At 43.3% G+C, this 19,957-nt stretch overlaps 1 pseudogene; it reads right to left on the bottom strand.

Moving 5' to 3' along the window:
- Positions 1-1,495: 1,495 nt before the first annotated feature.
- Positions 1,496-2,053, bottom strand: LOC127696365 (NEDD8-conjugating enzyme UBE2F-like; annotated as a pseudogene).
- Positions 2,054-19,957: the final 17,904 nt, after the last annotated feature.

Raw genomic sequence — 19,957 nt, 5'->3', positions numbered from 1 at the left:
CTGCACATATTTATGCGCACATACATGTGACTGGTGCCTGCAGAAGTCAGAAGAGGGTGTTGGATCCCCTAGAACAGTGTGGGCCACAATGGGTGTGCTGGAAGACCTCTGGTCTGCTCCAAGAGCAGCCAGTTCTCTGACCCTCTGACCCACTGAGCCACCTCTCTGGTCCCAGGCAAACAGTTTTCACCATTGTCCAGAATCTATCTTGCTTTTGCCTGTCTCAGTAACAAAGCATTTTTCTGCTTGCCCACACCTAGCAGACACTCAATGAGCAGGACAGAGACAGGAACCTATATGACTTCCTAGATGTGTCCAAGTGTGTCCTCTATAAAACATTGTCTAAATGCTCTCCTCTTTTTCTCACTGGCCACACAAAACCTGAGTACGCTAATCTTCTCAGGTACCTGATAACCACGCTGAATGCACCCAGAAGATTAGACCTCTGGGAACCTTTTGTTTTTTACAAGGCAGAGAGAATGTTTGTTCTTTAACTATTCTCAGACCAGTGATCCCACCAGGCCTAAAATCTGATGTGACAACTCTAATTCGGTGATTCACAGGACTGTGTTCTTTTCAAGTGACTATTAATATAATTTTTATTACTAGTGCATTAGTTGTGCAAATTAGTGGGTTCACCCAGGCAAGCAGTTGGGGCGCATATTGACCACACCCACACACCCACCCTTCACTTACCCTCACCCTCCCTACCCACCCCTTGCAATCATTCCAGTGTTTTCATTTTTTTTTAAGAATAGGAAAAATAATTAAAACATCAAATTGTACAAATTACAAATCTGTACCAAAATTTACTTAATTAAATAAAATACAGATTTCAGTAAGATCTACAGTAAATGACTATGCTTTCTGGGAAGATTCACATGTAGGTAGGGTCAGCATTCGTGGAAGAAGCTAAGAGAATGTGCATCCAATCACAGTTTATAGCGGGTTTCTTATTGCCAATCTGTCAGTCACATGGAACGTGTCATTACATCACTTGTGCAGGACACTGATTATTGGGGGAACAGAAGCAAGAGCTATGTCCTCGGGGGTAAGTTCATCACAACTTCGGAGGAATTCCACCAGACAGCCTAGACAGTAGTTTCAGTATACGTGTTAAAGGAGCAGATAACATTTGAAATGTAAATAAATAAAATAGCCAATAAAAATGTGAAAAATAGAGCTAAAACATCACAGCAATATTCTTAAGGTTTTATATAGTTCATTTTTCGAACCATTGACTAATGTAGATCACACCATTCCTCTAACAAATACAGCCCCATGGTTTGGCAAACACACTTTCTTGCTGTGTTATGTTGTTCACCACCTACAGTGGGGGAGTGGGAGGGTCTTCTTCAGGACAGCACGGTCACAGGACTGGGACAATCCCAAGGGGCTGAAAGGAAGTTTGAGGATGGGGAAGAGGGCTACCTGGAGCTGTTTCACATCAAAGACAACTGTGACAAAGTCCTCAGACCTGCGATCTCTGCTCTTATCATCTGGCATGGCGTTTGATGTATTCATCCACTTTGTCCCGAAAATTTTCCTTGTCCCACAAAGGAAGATTTCTGCAGCTTCAATATTCAGTGGATCATCAAAATTCAAAAGATCTGTAAATAAAGAGTTGAATCCCCAAACAGCGTCCCTTAACGTTCTAATGGGAGCCCAGCCAGTGCCATCAATCGAATGTTCTCTTAGTAAACTTAGACTTATTTCCCCTGTTTCTGTGATGTTGGAGTGCCAGATTTCAGTCAAGCATTTCACCTTGGGAGGCACCATGTGGTAAGCAACAGGAGCTTCAATTTCAAACTGAAATTTTCCACCCTGGTAGTAACCCTCATCTGGGGTTATAGTCAGCTGAAAACAATGAAGCTCGTTTGGATCAGGAAAATGTACTTTACGTGTACAAGGTAAATTAGCTTCAAGTTCTGCAACCTCTTTAACAGGCAACTTGGGTCTCACAGAAACCCTTCTAGTAATCAGATGTGGAGGCTGATGCCCCGGATCCTTTGAGACCATCAGCCCGCTTCAACTTCCTTGCCTGTGTTAGCATTACTGCCTCCTTTCTTCCCACTGGTTTCAAATGAACTAAGTGTCTCCGCAACAATCAGATCCAAGTGTGGCCTGGGCGCAGAACTCTCTAGGGCAGAAGGGACATCTGACACTTTGCTATCCACAAACAAAAAACAAAAACAACAACAAAAAAAACACAAAAAAAACCCCTAGTTTTCCTTTAGTATGTGTTGTGAGTATGGTCATGGTATAACTGATCAGTCATGAAGTGATGGGGCAGTTCAATCCTATTTTTTTGTTTTTTTGTTTTTGATTTTGGAGGTGTTGAGGGAATATATTTTCTTCTTTCTTTTCTCTTTACTTCTATTTTTTTATTTATTCGATATATTTTTTATTTACAATTCAAATGACTTCCCCTTTTTTGGCTCCCCACTCCCCGAAAGTCCCATAAGCCCTCTTCCCTCCCCCTACTCCCCCATCCAACCCTTCCCACTTCCCTGTTCTGTTATTCCCCTATACTGCTGCACTGAGTACAGAACCAGGGGCCACTCCTCCGTTCCTCTTGGACATCAGTTAATATGTGGATTATGTCTTGGGTATTCCACATTTCTAGACTAATATCCACTTATCAGTGAGTGCATACCATGTTGATCTTTTGAGACCAGGTTGCTTCACTTAGTATTATGTTCTCCAGATCCATCCATTTGTCTAAGAATTTCATGAATTCATTGTTTCTGATGGCTGAATAGTACTCCATTGTGTAAATATACATTTTTTTGTATCCATTCCTCCGTTGAGAGACACCTGGGTTCTTTCCAGCTTCTGGCTATTACAAACAGGGCTGCTATGAACATAGTGGAGCATGTATATTTATTGCATGCCCGGAAATCCTCTGGGTATATGCCCAGGAGTGGTATAGCAGGGTCCTCCTGAAGTGTCATGCCCATATTTCTGAGGAGCCGCCAGACTGATTTCCAAAGTGGTTGTACCGTCTTGCAATCCCACCAGCAGTGGAGGAGTATTCCTCTTTCTCTACATCCTCGCCAACACCTGCTGTCTCCTGAGTTTTTAACCTTAGCCATTTGGCCTCTCCTCAGGGGCATCTGAGTCAGGTGAGGCAAGCTGGCACCCAAAACCATGCCCAACCCACAGTGGCACCGAGTGGCACTGGCTTTCACAGCCCCACTGGCTCCCAGCCCATTCCAGTGTTTTCGAGTCAGTGTGTTCTGCTTGATGGCCACTGTTGCGCTTTTTCCATATCCATATATGAGAGGAAGACGTGATATGTGTTCTGCGCCTATCTCCTTTCACTTACTATGTGACCCTCCAGTTCCAGCCATTCTTACAGGACTTCATAATTCTTTATAGTCAAAAGATATTTCAATTTATGCATACATCATTTATTTCTTTATCAAGTCATCTGCTTGCAGGCCTGTAGTGCAGAGTTCTACCTCCCTTCTGGAAGTGCCTGGACAGGACCAGGACCGCTACACCAGTTGGGGAAAGTCAAGGCAGAGTGATTCCAGGTGGCGTCCGCAGTCCACATTTCCTTCGGGAGTGTCAGAGCGGACATTGAATGCAGGCTGGAAGGGTCTGCAACCAATGCTGTGTTTCCAGGTGTCCTCTCAGAGTGTCTGAGCGTGGCCAGTATACCAGTCTAGAGAGGACAGGGTAAAATCCAGAGCTGGGGTCTGAGGGCCAATTCTAGTTGGGAGCAAGTGCGGGTTAGGAGGGGCTTCTTCAAGAATCTTAGTGTTCATGCTCTTTTAGGCAAAGATCCCTAATGAATGGTCCCTAATGAAGCAGATCTCTGAGACTATCTTAGCTTGTTACTATCTCTTTATTGGGGGTGTGTTTGAATTCATACACTTTATTTAGGGTGAAGCAAGGGTTATATAGATTTTTGGAGAAAAGGCATGGGAATATCCAGGCAGGGAAGGTCATTGGCTAAAGGTTAAGGCTACTGGGATGTCTCTTTAGCATGGAGAGGCTATCTGGGTGGGGGATACATCACCTAGTTGGGGGTCTTGGTTACATGTCCCAAAGCAGGAGAGCAAAGAGGGAGTTAGCTCTCCTGCAGGTCTCAAAATTCTGAGATTTCTGGGGTTTGAGCACGCTCCCCCTCACCAGTCCCTTGCCCATTCCTCTGGAGGTACAGTGCACATGCCCTGCAGGGATCCTGGGTTGATTCTGTGTCCTAACCATTCTGAGTAGCAACGCAGACCATGTAGGCATGCAGAGAGCTTTTCCTATGTGTTGAGTCTTTCCCTTTGGATCTTGAATGGTAGCAGGGAACCAGGTTTCTCACCTACATCCAGAAAACTAGGTGACTCTGTGCAACTTATTAATACATGATCACATTAAGTCCTCCAACGCTCATCTAAGGTAAAGTAATATTTACTCATTTTATACACAAGGAAACTGAGGGTGTCTCCTCACATAAAAAAAAAAAAAAAAAAAGACTAAGCCTGAAAGAATACAGAAAAGGGAGTGGTTGTGCTCCAATCATAGGAGCAAGAAGGACGGGTATGGAAACAATTATGACAATTTGAAGAAGAAAAACAGAAGCAACAATAGAGACAGAAGTAGAAACGTCAGCATGGAAAAATACCCAGTTTTGCTAGACTGGTCACAGAAAGAGAAAGTATGGCCATACGTTTTGCTTTGTTTTGTTTTGTTTTGTTTTGTTTTGTTTTGTTTTGTTTTGTTTTGCAAAACACTTACTTAATACCTAATAGCAGTTCTACTCATAAGCAAATGTTAACCCCTAAACATATATCTCATTTATATTCTGGAAAATAGCTTTTCTCACTATTAAGCACCAAACATCAAAGTAAACACTCTTCCTAGAAAAGTCTTTGAGACCAATTCTGTAAGTACAGACACATTGCTCTAGAGCATTTGTTGCAAGCCCCGTTGTAAGGTACTGTGGAATAAACGGGGATAGCAGACAGTCCTGTTCAAATACACTTGTCAACTCTGAGCCCTGGGAACATTCTGAAAGTAGCCCATTGTCCTGTGCATCAGCTGAGGCAATGGCCTCTGTAACTCACTGTTCTAAGCTTGCTCCACTGAGAGCCATTCCAGCCAGGTTTCCGCCCCACGGACTTATTTCAGATCTAAACTGAAACGTTAAGAACTTGGTATCGAGGAAGAAAGAACAGCCAGCAGCCCCACGGTGGATGTTTTACGGGTGATTAGGCAGTCCCCTGTCAAGGAGATTGTGTCTGACAGTGACAATATGGATGGAAGGAAATGGCAGAAAGGGGCGTCACGTGCTGCACTAGACGTGATATTCTATGAGGTCAAAGAATGGATCTCTAATTGATGTCATTAGAGGTCAAGACTGAAAATTAGTAATCGACTTTGAAACAACTCATCAGAGACAATGCAGCTGTAAGAACATTCCTATTCATTTAAACTTACTCTCTAAAGTCAGCAGTTGTCTGTGAAATTCAGATTTTAAGGATAATTAGTAGATGCTATTTCAGAAAGGCCACTCTTTATTTTTCAGCAACCATGTATTAGTCAATGTTTTAGGCTTTGCTAAATACCATTGGGAGTATCAAAAATTGATTTTATTGGTGAAATATTTTTGATCAATTGAGGCACATGTTAGAATGCAATATATCAAAATATATGGGGATCGGAGACGGCTCAGCAGCTAAGAGTGCTTGTTGGCTACTGCAGAGGACCTGGGTTTGATTCCCAGTACCTACATGGTGGCTCACAAATGTCTGTAACTCCAAAAAATCCAATGTCCCCTTCTGACCTCAGCAGGTACCAGACTGTGCAATACATACATCCAGGCAAACTGCTCATACACATAAAAGAATAAAAACTTGTTTTTAAAGCCATGTGTGGTCTAATGTAGGTCATCAGGCATGACAGTTGGATCGCTACCACACAGATTGTCCTTGCAATGTGGTAGCCAGAGATTCCTAATGAAGTGAAGGGATCCCACCAAGCTTATTAAACAAGTGTGGACTGTTGGCTGTCTGTTGCCAAAAGTACATTTATTTACATTTTTGTTCTGAGTGATAGTGTCATTATAACTTAGGAACCAGGTTGAATGGGGAGTGCTTAGTATAAGTTCTTATGAAAACTGTTACCAGCAATCTAACACTGGCTACCCTACTTCCAATGTAAAACCTCTATGTTGCATTGAATAAAATCTTATGCAATGAAGAATTTCTAATCATTCCTTTAATTCTGGTAATGGCAACTTTGGAGGACCAGGGAAGAGAATTTTAAAAATATAGATTGTATGCCTACACTTTTAAAAACAACTGATAATTGCTACTCCAGGAAGCCTAGTGGTTTGCCCATTTCTTGTGATGATATTATTATTCCATGTAGTTGATATTATTATTATTATTATTATTATTATTATTATTCCATGTATTGAGCAAAGAAAGGGTGAGTAGCATGGAAAAGAAAACCAGTGAGTTATATGACAAGTGTTCTGTGTAAAAGGTTATATTTTCTTTATTTGAATCTAAATTTTCAGCCAGTCTCTTAGAGTCTGAGTCATCTATAATCAAAAGCTTATAAGAAATAAAAAGTCACTGGGTCTACAGAGTGAGTTCCAAGACAGCCAAGACTACACAGAGAAACTGTCTCAAAAAAAAAAAATGACAGCAAAAGGAGGAGGAAGAGGAGGAAGAGAAAGAGGAGGCAGATGAGGAGGTCGTGTAACATTTTCCAATGCTGCTTCTAATTTCTTTGGTTTTGATGCAATTAACTCTGTAATTATGAAAAAACACTATAATTATGAATATAGCCAATGACTGCTTTTATCTATTGAGTCTTGGCAGCTAATTGATAAATCTACAGGTAGCCCCAGGAATCCTCCAGTGCAAACACAAACTGTAAAATATCTAATAAGACCAGTTACTATATTGACTATATTTGGGGCCAAATTTCTCATGTTGTAACTTCTTCCATTGTAGACCCTTAAAAGGTCACTCTTCTTGAAATCCTTATCTATGGTGTCTTTTCCAAAAGAAGAAGTTGTTTGTTTTTTTTAAAAAAAAAAAAAAAACACACACAGAAAAAAAAATCACACCATCTTCATCTTCCCAATCTTCACACAGGTACCTCAGTTATGACTTTGATGTGATACAGAAAAGCAGTTCCTAGGCAAACACTCTTGGATGAATATAAATTAGCTTTAAAAGTCTTGTTATTGCTGCTTGGGAATTTAAGAGCCTGTGTAATTATAAGCCAACACGCCTCATGTGTCATTTCATAATGAAACATTTCTTTTAAAAGAGGTTGATACCTGGACAGGTTGGAAACTCCGCAGATAGAGAAAATAGAATAATTAAGAAAGCAATAAGATGCCATCCTGAGGGAGGACCCATATCTCAAGGAAGCTGCCTTACACAGATGCGTTTTGTTCCTCGTTTTACAGTGCCCAGCTATGTAGATTATGTTTGAACCTCGGAGTAAAGGGAACTTGAATATTCATTGTGTTTATCAGTGAAAATGTGAGCATCTGCTTCATTTCTCTCTTGTTCTATCAAATGAGTTTGCTCTGAGTCTTGCTTTTTGATTAAAGACCATTGCCGAATGAACAAATATGAGTAGGCATGGGCTCCTTATAGTGAACTACATATTAAGAGTATGCTTGTGTGTTTATTATACAGCTCCCTAAGATACTGAAGAGGTGCTGGCATCGATACCAACACGTGAACAAGGTAGGAAGGCTGTCAGTGGGACAGATTAATGGTAATCAGACTGCAGAAGAGAGGGAGAATGGCAAGAGGCTGAGTTGGAACATTAGTTAAAGAGATCATTGGAAAGTGTCATTTAGGGTGGAAGATGTCACCTTATGCCAACATGACCAATATCTGTGCAAAGGGAAGAGGCTTTTTCATGCAACCTAATTGAAAGCTCAGAGCCATTTAACTTCCAAACTTAGCATACTGTCCTTCTTATCCAAGTAAAGCACTGATTTTTCGAATTCTGTTGTCCTCTGTGAGGTAAAGACCACTGGATTTCTCATGTTCTGGTACATATTCACCGTTATCAAGGAAGATGGGAACCGCTTGTTATGACATGCTATTTTCTTCTGCATGCTATTTGAAAGGTTGATATATGTCCATTTCACTGGAACATAGCACCAGCACCGATACCTTTAGTCAAACTTGGTTCAGGTTGCTTCAATGATATGTTTGGGGGAAGGGAAGAGATTAGCATTTAAAGGATAAAGTTTTGGGTAAAGCCAATGATTCTCCAAAATGTGACTAGTCTCCAATCAGAAACCTCTATGCAACAAAGACTGGCCTGCCCTCAGGCAGCAGAGGAGCCAGTCCCTTCTTTGGTTGTGTACTGGCTGGTTTTGTGTGTCAACTTGAGGCTGGAGTTATCACAGAGAAAGGAGCTTCAGTTGGGGAAATGCCTCCATGAGATCTAGCTGTGGGGCATTTTCTCAATTAGTGATCAAGAGGGGAGGGCCCCTTGAGGGTGGTACCACCTCTGATTTGGTATTCTTGGGTTCTATAAGAGAGCAGGCTGAGCAAGCCAGGGGAAGCAAGCCAGTAAGTAACATCCCTCCATGGCTTCTGCATCAGCTCCTGCTTCCTGACCTGCTCGAGTTCCAGTCCTCCTGACTTCTTTTGGTGATGAACAGCAGTGTTGAAGTGTAAGCTGAATAAACCCTCTCCTCCCCAACTTGCTTCTTGGAAATGATGTTTGTGCAGGAATAGAAACCCTGACTAAGACGGGTTGTAACTTATCCTTCCCTCCCTAGACCGTGGTTTACCCTGCATACAGCTATCAAGAAAGACCTAATGTTGGACACGATAAAAAGTGCCCTCCTTAAACTTCGAGTGTTAGAAGTCAGATCCTGGCAACGAAGGGGAAGGCCATGGGCTGAGACTAGCAGTGCGCATTTGAAGGCTGAGCCCTTTCTCTGGCTTCCACCACAGTGCAGCACCATCCCCACCACTGGGCCTCCCAAGCTTAACAACTTGGGATTCTTTTTATCGAAAAAGCATGAGGTTCGATAAATCCAGAAGCTACGGCTTCTTTAAAAATGCTTCTTGAGGAACACTCCTCCACTGCTGGTGGGGTTGCAAATTGGTACAACCACTCTGGAAATCAGTCTGGCGGTTCCTCTGAAAACTGGGCACCTCACTTCCAGAAGATCCTGCTATACCACTCCTGGGCATATATCCAGAGGATTCCCCACCATGTAATAAGGATACATGCTCTACTATGTTCATAGCAGCCCTATTTATAATTGCCAGATGCTGGAAAGAACCCAGGTATCCCTCAACAGAAGAGTGGATGCAAAAAATGTGGTATATCTACACAATGGAGTACTATTCAGCCATTAGAAACAATGAATTCATGAAATTCTTAGGCAAATGGATGGAGCTAGAGAACATCATACTAAGTGAGGTAACCCAGACTCAAAAGATGAATCATGGTATGCACTCACTAATAAGTGGATATTAACCTAGAAAACTGGAATACCCAAAACATAATCCACACATCAAATGAGGTACAAGAAGAAAGGAGGAGTGGCCCCTGGTTCTGGAAAGACTCAGTGAAACAGTATTCGGCAAAACCAGAACGGGGAAGTGGGAAGGGGTGGGAGGGAGGACAGGGGAAGAGAAGGGGGCTTACGGGACTTTCGGGGATTGGGGGGGGCTAGAAAAGGGGAAATCATTTGAAATGTAAATAAATTATATCTAATAAAAAAATAAAAAATAAAAAAAAGTAAAAATGCTTCTTGATACGTATCTTTCTATAAATGGAAATAAGATATAAATGGTTTAAATAATTAGAGTGATGATGATAAGATACTCCAATAATAAACATTTAAATACAGCATTTAAATCAAAAGCACAAGAACATGAATTAACCAGGGAAACGTCCATACAAGGGATGCATTTTCCTGTGTTTTCAGTGGGAAAACTCCATATTAAATTGTGTTGTTCATGTAACTACTAGTAAGATTAGAGGGCCCCTCCCTCATATTCAGGCACCCATAAAACCAAGGGACTAGGCCTAGAGGACTGTGGGTGCTGATCAAAGAAATGAGACAAGAGTCAACACACTGGCCCTGGGAGGACATCCTGAACTGCCCAGAAAGTCATTAATTTTTAATGATCTATATCTGATAGAAGAGAGCCAACCCTTATGAGATTATTCAACAGAGGGCTTTAAATACCATCATCTCTTAAGTTTGCTCAGAGTCTTGTCTCTTTGGTGATCCTAGATCTCATCAAGTTGACAATCCCAAAGCACACTTGTATGTCAGTAGGACCTGTACAGCATGCTTTTGATTCATTGCCTTCAGGTGTTAACACAAATAGAAAATAACTTTGGACCATCACAGGGATCTCGATTTGAACTCCCCAAGGTGTCTTAGGACTTGTGATCTTTGTGAAAAGGATTTATGAGAGATATACTGAGTGCAGTTAGAAAACTAACGAGGTTTCTTGTAGGGCATCCCTTTGAGGACTGAGGGAGACCATGACCATGGGTGCCATTTATGCCCATCTACAATTTGAGCAGTATTTATATTACTCATAAATCTTCTGAAACAGCCAGAATTTCTGATTGATGGGTATTTTCCTGTGCAGCTAATTGACAGGCCCATTTGGATTAACTCTTTTGGAAAGGGACAATGACAGGCCTATTTGGATGAACTCTTTGGAAAGTAAAACTGAGTTTACTCACCTGGAATTAAGGTGATATTCCTTCAGGTTTTCTTTGCATTAATTTCCTCATTCACTGTTTTAGCCAAGGAAGGCTCAGGCTACTTTACACCAAAATGACTTCCTAGTACCTATACCTTACCCACACTCCAGGGCCTGCTAGTACCTTAGCCTCCACTGGACCATCCAGTACTCATTACTCAGACTCAAGGATCCCTCAATATCTGCCTTACCCACACTCCAGGGCCTCCTAGTATCTAAGCCTTTCTCATACCCTAGAATTGCCTAGCACTTAGGCCTTACCAATACTTCAGAGCCTCCAAGTACCCAGGCTTTACCCATAACCCAGGGCCTTGGGATCAGGACAGTCTGGGCTCTAGAGAGTTACGTCTCTACAAGTTGGAATAGAGGAAAGGGAGTTACCCTCTAATCATTAACGTTCTAGAATCACCAGCACTTGTTTAACACAAAACACTGTCATGGGATGATGCAATTACCAGCCTAAGAGCCAGTGCTTGGGCCAATGGGCTTGCAGAGCGTACTTTGGGAGATACACATCAGCACCATTTAACAAGCACCCTTAAATGCAAGCTGACTTGTCTAGTGAAAAGAAAAGTCAAAGTGCAGGTGTTGGTTGTGCTCCATGTTCCAAAGCAACCAAGAACAAAACCGCTGTGAAGGAAGTAAAAGCAGCATCAACATCTCGTAAGTTTACACAATCTTATCTGCATTATTTTTAACATTGAAAACATTTTGGAAGTCAAAGGAAGCCATACGCGAATTGAATACTCCAAAGAGGGAAAAACTGGCATGAGGGAGCTCTGGGCTTGCCAAACTGAAGGAATGTTACTGAAGATTCCTTACATAAATGTTCCCTGGCCTTGGAGTGAACTAACAGGTCTTAAAAGTTGCATTAGCCAAAGCAAATTCCCGTAGCAAATAAAGTTCTTCAGTGAATGCATTAAATTTTTCCCTTCTGCTGCCTACAGAGTAGTCGCTACCAGGTATCCTCACAATGAGCAAGCCGAGTGTTCAGGGTGTTTCATAGATGACCTACCAACCACCAGACAGATCGAACTGCCCCAGTTCTAGAAGGGAGATGGAGGTCAACAGGTCATGGTGCAAACTGCTTAAGTTCTTGTCCCAACATCAACACCAGAAGCAAGTTATGCTCAGAATACTTTCTGCTCTCATAACCCTGGGTTCATGGATTTTAAGAGAGCAGAAGGAGCTTGTTCCTGCACTGTTTTAGATTTCTCATAGAATAAGATTAGTAGTCTAAAAGACTAGTGGTTGAATGGTCTGGAACTGAGAGGGGTGCTTTTGGGGGTGGTGATTTGGATCTTTTGACTGTTGTTACTGTTTTGGTTGTTGTTGCCATTTTGAGTTGGGTGGGGAGGTTTTAGGATTTTTGAGCCGGTGCATCATGCCACCCAGGTTGGCCTTAAACTCTTCAAGCTTTCTTCAAGCTCTTGAGTGCTAAGATTAAGGACATCTACTACTACTCCTGGTTTTTATTACTTATTTATTTATTATTTATTTGATGAAAGGTATGCCTTTGTACCTGTGATGGTTTGTATATGCTCAGCTCAGGGAGTGGCACTATTTGGAGTGTGGCCTTGTTGGAGTAGGTGTGGCACTGAGGGAGTGGGTTTAAGACCCTCATCCTAGCTGCCTGGAAGCCAGTATTCTAGCTAGCAGCCTTCAGGTGAAGATGTAGAACTCTCAGCCCCTCCTACACCATGCCTGCCTGGATGCTGCCATGTTCCTGCCAGTCCCAATTAAATGCTGTTGTTGTAAAAGTTTGATTGCCTTACAGTTGAGGGTGCTGGGAAATACAAGGCCAAGGTGTTGATCTGGAATAAAGATCTTCTTACATCCTCTCATCACATGGTAGAAGATGAGAAAGCACGAGGTTTTGCTCTTTCTAACAATGTCAATCCCATTGGTGAGTATCCCAAACTCTGTCCTCCTAACTCTACTACCATGGGAATTTAATCCCAATACTAGTTCTAGAAGGACATTCAGGTCATGTCAATACTTGTTAAACACAGTCAATACATGAATGATAACTTCCTTACACCCAGGTGTGATTCTACTCAACTGCAATCACTGCACCCAGGGTGCTGAGGCAGGAGGATGGTAGGTCAATGGCAGTTCAGATACTGTCTTAGTTAGGGTTTTACTGCTGTGAACAGACACCGTGACCGAGGCAACTCTTATAAGGACAACATGTAATTGGGGCTCTTATAGGTTCAGAGGTTCAGTCCATTATCATCAAGGCAGGAGTATGGCAGCGTCCAGGCAGGAGGAGCTGAGAGTTCTACATTGTCATCTGAAGACTGCTAGTGAAAGACTGGCTTCCAGGAAACTAGGGTGAAGGTCTTAAAGCCCACATCCACAGTGCCACACCTACTCCAACAAGGCCACACCTACTCCAACAGGGCCACGCCTTCTAATAGTGCCACTCCCTGGACTGAACATAGACAAATCATCACAGATGGTGTTTGTTAGAATAACTTAAAGAACCATAGCAGAAGTACAAAGTAGATACTTAAAGATGACATTGCTGCTAAAGAGAATTACTAGGCCTACATCAGGGGCTCTGTGCTTGACATCTCAGAGGACTACAAGCAGACTACTCTCTGTGATCAAAGTTGTAGGATCTCTAGTTAGCACATGTCGGAACCATCTCGAGTCAAGATATTTAGGGAATGTGGATCTGTGACACCTGAAAGTATGAAAGCCATGATGGTAACCCTCCTGCATTCCCATAAACTGCATACTATTACCTCAGTGTACAAGGCTTCCGTACTGGAAAAACAGTACAAAACAGATGGTTAGGCTTAACCTCAAATTCACAAAAATACCCCTCTGTGGAAGCAAAACTGGAAGAGGTCAAATAGTTGATAAGAATCCAGCCCTGAAGCTGCCACAAGGACTTCCTGTAGAGGAGAGCATGTCTACCGGGCCTGGGAAACCCTGGGGAGTCCCTAACAGTGGCAGCCGAGGCCTGTGGCACAGGAAGCAACGTCTTGATGCCACATCGTTCAGATGTCAACATGCAAATCCATCTGAATGCAAAAAAAGTACTTTTATCAAAATATACTTCAAACAGTTCTTAAAATGTCATATTTGTCAAGCCAACTGCATTCTCAAATGTTACCTTCAACAAGTTAATATCAGAACCTCCAATACAGTAATTAGGCTCTGAAGACTAAAGCTTCTAAGATATGGTGTGTGTGTGTGTGTGTGTGTGTGTGTGTGTGTGTGTGTGTGTGTGTGTGTGTTCAAAACACAATAGCGAAGCAGAAGAGATAGAAGATAGAGGTTTGCTTAAGGCTTATAAAATATGACTTTATGCACTACGGTTCTAAGTAGTGTTATAAGAAGGCTTCAAGAGAACCTGATTAAATACAAGTTCTCACTAATTATTGGCTCTATTTAAAGATATATTTCAGTTCTCAGTGTTCTTAGAAAGGACCCGAAGGGGATTCGAGCTCCCGACTCACTGCGGCGTGCAGACGCACTGGAGTAGTGCTATAAAGAGCCTCGCATGGCTCCTGGCGGAGGAGAACAGCAACTTATCACTAGTATGAACCTGGAATTATGAACCTCTTTCCCTCTGAAAAGGAAGTACTGGGAAGAGATGCTCTCTCCCCTTCTGTGATGTACCCAAGCCATTCTCTCACAGACCTTCTGTTGAAGGGGCTAGATTTTTTCAGTCAGGACTGCTGGGCTTGAATCATCCACTCTTATATGTAAACACTTGTCCCCAGCAGGTGGAGCTGTTCGGAAAGCTTATGAAACTTTTTTTTTTATTGATATATTTTTTATTTACATTTCAAATGATTTCCCCTTTTCTGGGTCCCCACTCCCTGAAAGTCCCATAAGCCCTCTTCCCCCCCCCTTCCTCCATCCACCCCTTCCCACTTCCCTGTTCTGGAATTCCCCTATACTCTTGCACTGAGTCTTTCCAGAACAAGGGGCCACTCCTCCATTCTTTTTGGACATCATTTAATTTGTGGATTATGTCTTGGGTATTCAAAGTTTCTAGGCTAATATCCACTTATCAGTGAGTGCATACGATGACTGATCTTTTGAGACTGGGTTACCTCACTTAGTATGATGTTCCCCAGCTCCATCCATTTGTCTAAGAATTTCATGAATTCATTGTTTCTAAGGCTGAATAGTACTCCATTGTGTAAATATACCACATTTTTTGTATCCATTCCTCCGTTGAAGGACACCTAGGTTCTTTCCAGCTTCTGGCTATTACAAATAGGGCTGCTATGAACATAGTGGAGCATGTGTCCTTATTGCATGCTGAAGAATCCTCTGGATATATGCCCAGGAGTGGTATAACATGGTCCTCAGGAAGCGTCATGCCCAGTTTTCTGAGGAACTGCCAGACTGATTTCCAAAGTGGTTGCACCATCTTGCAATCCCACCAGCAGTGGAGGAGTGTTCCTCTTTCTCCACATCCTAGCCAACACCTGCTGTCTCATGAGTTTTTGACCTTAGCCATTCTGACTGGTGTGAGGTGAAATCTCAGAGTTGTTTTGATTTGCATTTCCCTAATGATTAGTGATGTTGAACATTTCTTAAGGTGTTTCTCAGCTCTCCGAAGTTCTTCATGTGAAAATTCTTTGTTTAGCTCCATACCCCACTTTTTAATGGGGTTATTTGGTTCTCTGGGTTCTACTTTCTTGAGTTCTTTGTATATATTAGATATTAGCCCTCTGTCAGATTTAGGGATGGTGAAAATCCTTTCCCAATCTGTTGGTTGACATTCTGTCCTTTTGACAATGTCCTTTGCCTTACAGAAACTTTGTAGTTTTATGAGGTCCCATTTGTCAATTCTTGATCTTAGAGCATAAGCTATTGGTGTTCTATTCAGGAACTTTTCCCCTGTGCCCATGTCCTCCAGGTTCTTCCCCAGTTTCTCTTCGATTAGTTTCAGTGTGTCAGGTTTTATGTGGAGGTCCTTGATCCATTTGGAGTTGAGCTTAGTACAAGGAGATAAGAATGGATCGATTCGCATTCTTCTGCATGCTGACTTCCATTTGAACCAGCACCATTTGTTGAAAAGACTATCTTTTTTCCACTGGATGCTTTCAGCTCCTTTGTCGAAGATCAAGTGACCATAGGTGTGTTGGTTCATTTCTGGGTCTTCAATCCTATTCCATTGATCCGCTTGCCTGATATTGTACCAATACCATGCAGTTTTTATCACTATTGCTCTGTAGTAAAGTTTAAAGTCTGGGATACTGAATGCCCCTGAAGTTATTTTACTGTTGAGAATAGTTTTAGCTATCCTGGGTTTTTTGTTATTTCAGATGAATTTGAGAATTGCTCTTTCTAGCTCTATGAAGAACTGGGTTGGGATTTTTATGGGGATAGCATTGAATCTGCAGATTGCCTTTGGCAAGATGGCCATTTTAACTATATTAATCCTGCCAATCCACGATCATGGAAGATTTTTCCATTTTCTGAGCTCTTCTTCGATTTCCTTCTTCAGAGATCTGAAGTTCTTGTCATATAGGTCTTTCACTTGTTTGGATAGAGTCACCCCAAGATACTTTATGCTGTTTGTAGCTAAGGAGCTTTGCGGCAGAAAGTATGTCAATGGGGATAGGGTTCAGGTTTTATAGCCTGGTCCCACTTCTTTGTACTCTGACTGGACTGCTAGTACAGCCAACCACATGCTTCAGTGTACATGCCTGTGCATCCAGGATGTACTGTGTCCCCTTCTGGAACTGTAAGCCAAGATAAGCCCTTTCTCCCTTAAGTTGCTTTAGTTAGGGTATTTTGTTACAGCAGCAAAGAAAGTGAAACTAATACACCTTCTCTTTCTTTTCTAACTCCTGCTTCTTCTTTAGCCCACAATTCCCTCTCCAAATGTCCCTGGAAATTCTCCATACACCTGCAAACTACTGTGTAAATTGGTTTCCCATCAGCAATCAGCTATCACCAAAGTTCTTAGGGCAAATATCACTTGCTCGGTGAATATGCAGAACACCTCTACCAGCTGTCTGATGGTGTCTCTCCCTTACGTACCACCATAACATCCTGGAATCAGCTTCCTAAGTCATGGGCCTCTCAGAGATTGATAGAGAACCTATATCTATGTCACCAGGGTACACTGGTGCCTGGTATTTAGACAAAACGTTAGTAATCAAAATAAATAGACATCCATCCACCCAAGCCACTCTTCTCCCCACACATTTCCTCAGATCACCACTGTGAAGTCTGTTCCTTCTAACAGGAGAAGGCAGACACGGTTGCCCCAACGTCATTTGGCTTCCTCAAAATTCATGCTGAAACAAAGATTATCTCTTTATATTAAAAGTTTTTGTTTTGTTCTTTGACAACTCCATACTTCTATCCATGCACATACAACACATTTGATCATTTTCACACACCCCCATAAGCCTCTGCACCTCCCTCCACCGATCCCCTTCTGTTCCCATAAGCCTCTGCACCTCCCTCCACCGATCCCCTTCTGTTCCCATGAGCTTTGTCCCCTCCCTTCCACCAATCCCCTTCTGTTTCCCATGAGCTTTGTCCCCTCCCTTCCACCAATCCCCTTCTGTTCCCATGAGCCTTTGTCCCCTCCCTTCCACCAATCCCCTTCTATTTCCCATGAGCCTGTCCCTTCCCTTCCACCAGTCCCCTTCTGTTTCCCAAGTCTCTCTCCTAGTTTCATGTTCTTTTTATCATTTGAAATTTTTGCTTTCCTTATTGGTGTGTTGGGGAGAATAACTGGAGGTATCTTCATAAACATAAGTGGGATTGTTTACTGGAGCATGGACATGTTATCAGAGGTTGTACCGTTGAATAAAATTATGCCTGCACTCGAAACAACCAGGAACTTTCACCTTGAGGAGGACCGGAGCCTCAGGAAACCCATTACAGATGGGATGCCAATGGCTCCATCGTATGCAGGCCTTAAACAGTGACCATGGCTGACTTCTGGGGCATCATGGGCACAATGGTCATGACTTGTTCAGAAATGAACACCAATACGGATTCCTTTATTTTTATTTTTTTAGCTACAGGGTCTCAGTGTGTGGCCCTGACCAGCCTGACACTCTCTGACGAGCATGCTGGCTACAGACTTGCAGAGATCTTCCTGTCTGCCTCCCAGGCTGGGACTGCAATTCTGTGCCGGCATGCCTAGCAGTAATTCTTAATGTAAGCAGTTTGAGAGATGATCCTCAAAATATCAGAAGTCAAATAGAGGAAGTGAGACCTGGAAGGGCAGACAGTAATAAAGAGAGAGTTGTCCCACAGCTGGGTGGGGCTGGTTCCTGGGGGGAAACAGTATTACAGGAAATTTCCTCATTGGAAGGTTCAGCATAGCCAAGAAACTTCTCTACTGACTCTGGGCCCTCAGTGGTGATGGCTGCTCTTAGCGAATGTAGTCCCTGGCCCTTTCAGATGCCACGTGCCCCCACAGCAGCTACCTGCAGCTTTGGTAACAACCCTAGACAGAGACAAACAGATCAGCCCTGACCGTGAAAACACAAGATGGACTCTAAACAGGCAAGGTGGCCTCAGCAACCCACATTTCCGGCACTGGCCAGCCGTTTATGGTGTAGCACCCAGCAGTAAGGCTTCGATTTTAACTCCAAGCAGGAGAAAACAGAATTTACAAGGCAAAGCACTACAAAAGGACGGCAAGCCAACACTAACAGGGTAAAGGTGCTTTTACACACAGCTAATGCCTACTGTGAGCCAGTAAAATACTTAACTGCATTATCTGGAAAAGACTGTTGTCACAGCCTTGGTGGTCACCGAGGAAAGATCTACTCTTTCAGTGATTCAGTCGAAGATTCCAACCTCCTCATCTTTGAGCAATAAAAAGAACTTATATTTCCCCGACATTTACTCTACACGGCGGGGGGGGGGGGGGAGGGGGCAGAGGGGCGGGAGGGGGGGGGCAGGCAGGCAAAGCTGACACATTTAACCCTCCCATCTACCTCATGAAGCTATCACTGCGGTTTCATACTTTTCAGATGGGAAAACTGAAAGTCAGAGGAGTTGAGGAATTGAGTCAAGGAGATGTGCTTTCAGTAAGTACTCGGAAGACTCTGGGGTGGTTAGTTTTAATTGTCAATTTAACACACTCTAAAATTACCTAGGAACAAAATTTTACTGAAGGAGTACCTAGATTAGGTTGGCCTATGGGCCTGTGTGGAGGGAATTGTCTCGATTAACTAAGGTCGAAAGAACTGGCCGCTGTGGGTGGTACGACTCTCCAGGAAGAGGATTCCATGTAAGACTGGAAAAAGGAGCCAGGCATGTTGACACAGCCTTTACTGCCAGGAAGACAGAAGCTTCGTGAGCTTGAGGCTAGCTTGATCTATATACTGAGTTCCGGGACAGCCAGAGCTACATAGTGAGACCCTGTCTCTAAATAAACAAATAAATAAATAAATAAAACAAGCAAGCAAAGAGTGGGAAATGGAAGCTGGTCTGAGAAGAGCGCCTGCCCACACCTCCTTTGCTCTCTACTGCAGGTGCAGGGGTGTGCCTGGCCATGCAGGGGTGTGCCTGGCCGCGCAGGGGTGCCTGGCTGCGCAGGGGTGCATGGCCGCGCAGGGGTGCCTGGCCACGCAGGGGTGCCTGGCCGCGCAGGGGTGCCTGGCCACGCAGGGGTGCCTAGCTGCACAGGGGTGCCTGACTGCGCAGGGGTGCATGGCTGCGCAGGGGTGCCTGGCCGTGCAGGGGTGCATGACTGCGCAGGGGTGCCTGGCCGTGCAGGGGTGCCTGGCTGCGCAGGGGTGCCTGACTGCGCAGGGGTGCCTGACTGCGCAGGGGTGCCTGGCTGCGCAGGGGTGCCTGGCCGCGCAGGCTTGCGTGGCTTTGCAGAGGTGCCTGGCTGCTTTAACGTTCACTCACCAACCTGACTCCCTTGCACATGTAGACTGTAACCTGGAACTGGATGCTAAGATTAACAGTTTCTCCATAATGAACTTTCGTCGCGTTATTTATCACCTCGAGGGAAACAAAACTGAGCCACTCTAGCCAAGCCGTTGTGACTCTAATAGAATACCCTTCCCATGTCCTAACTAAAAATGCAGATCCCCCTGCCCGGTGTTGTTAATGTATTTTTCTTCAAATATCACCTTGTTTTAGCTACACTATATTCATTTCTCTAACTGTTCATCATGTATGTTTCTCATTTTCTTCTTTATGTTGTGCTTTTTCTTCCAAACTCCATAATTTTCCTATAGCCCTCACTAAAACGTGTCAAAGTGTGA

The sequence above is a fragment of the Apodemus sylvaticus genome, chromosome 11 (assembly GCF_947179515.1).
Source record: "Apodemus sylvaticus chromosome 11, mApoSyl1.1, whole genome shotgun sequence".
NCBI classification, from domain to species: Eukaryota; Metazoa; Chordata; class Mammalia; order Rodentia; family Muridae; genus Apodemus; species Apodemus sylvaticus.
This window is presented reverse-complemented; position numbering and strand designations above follow the sequence as displayed.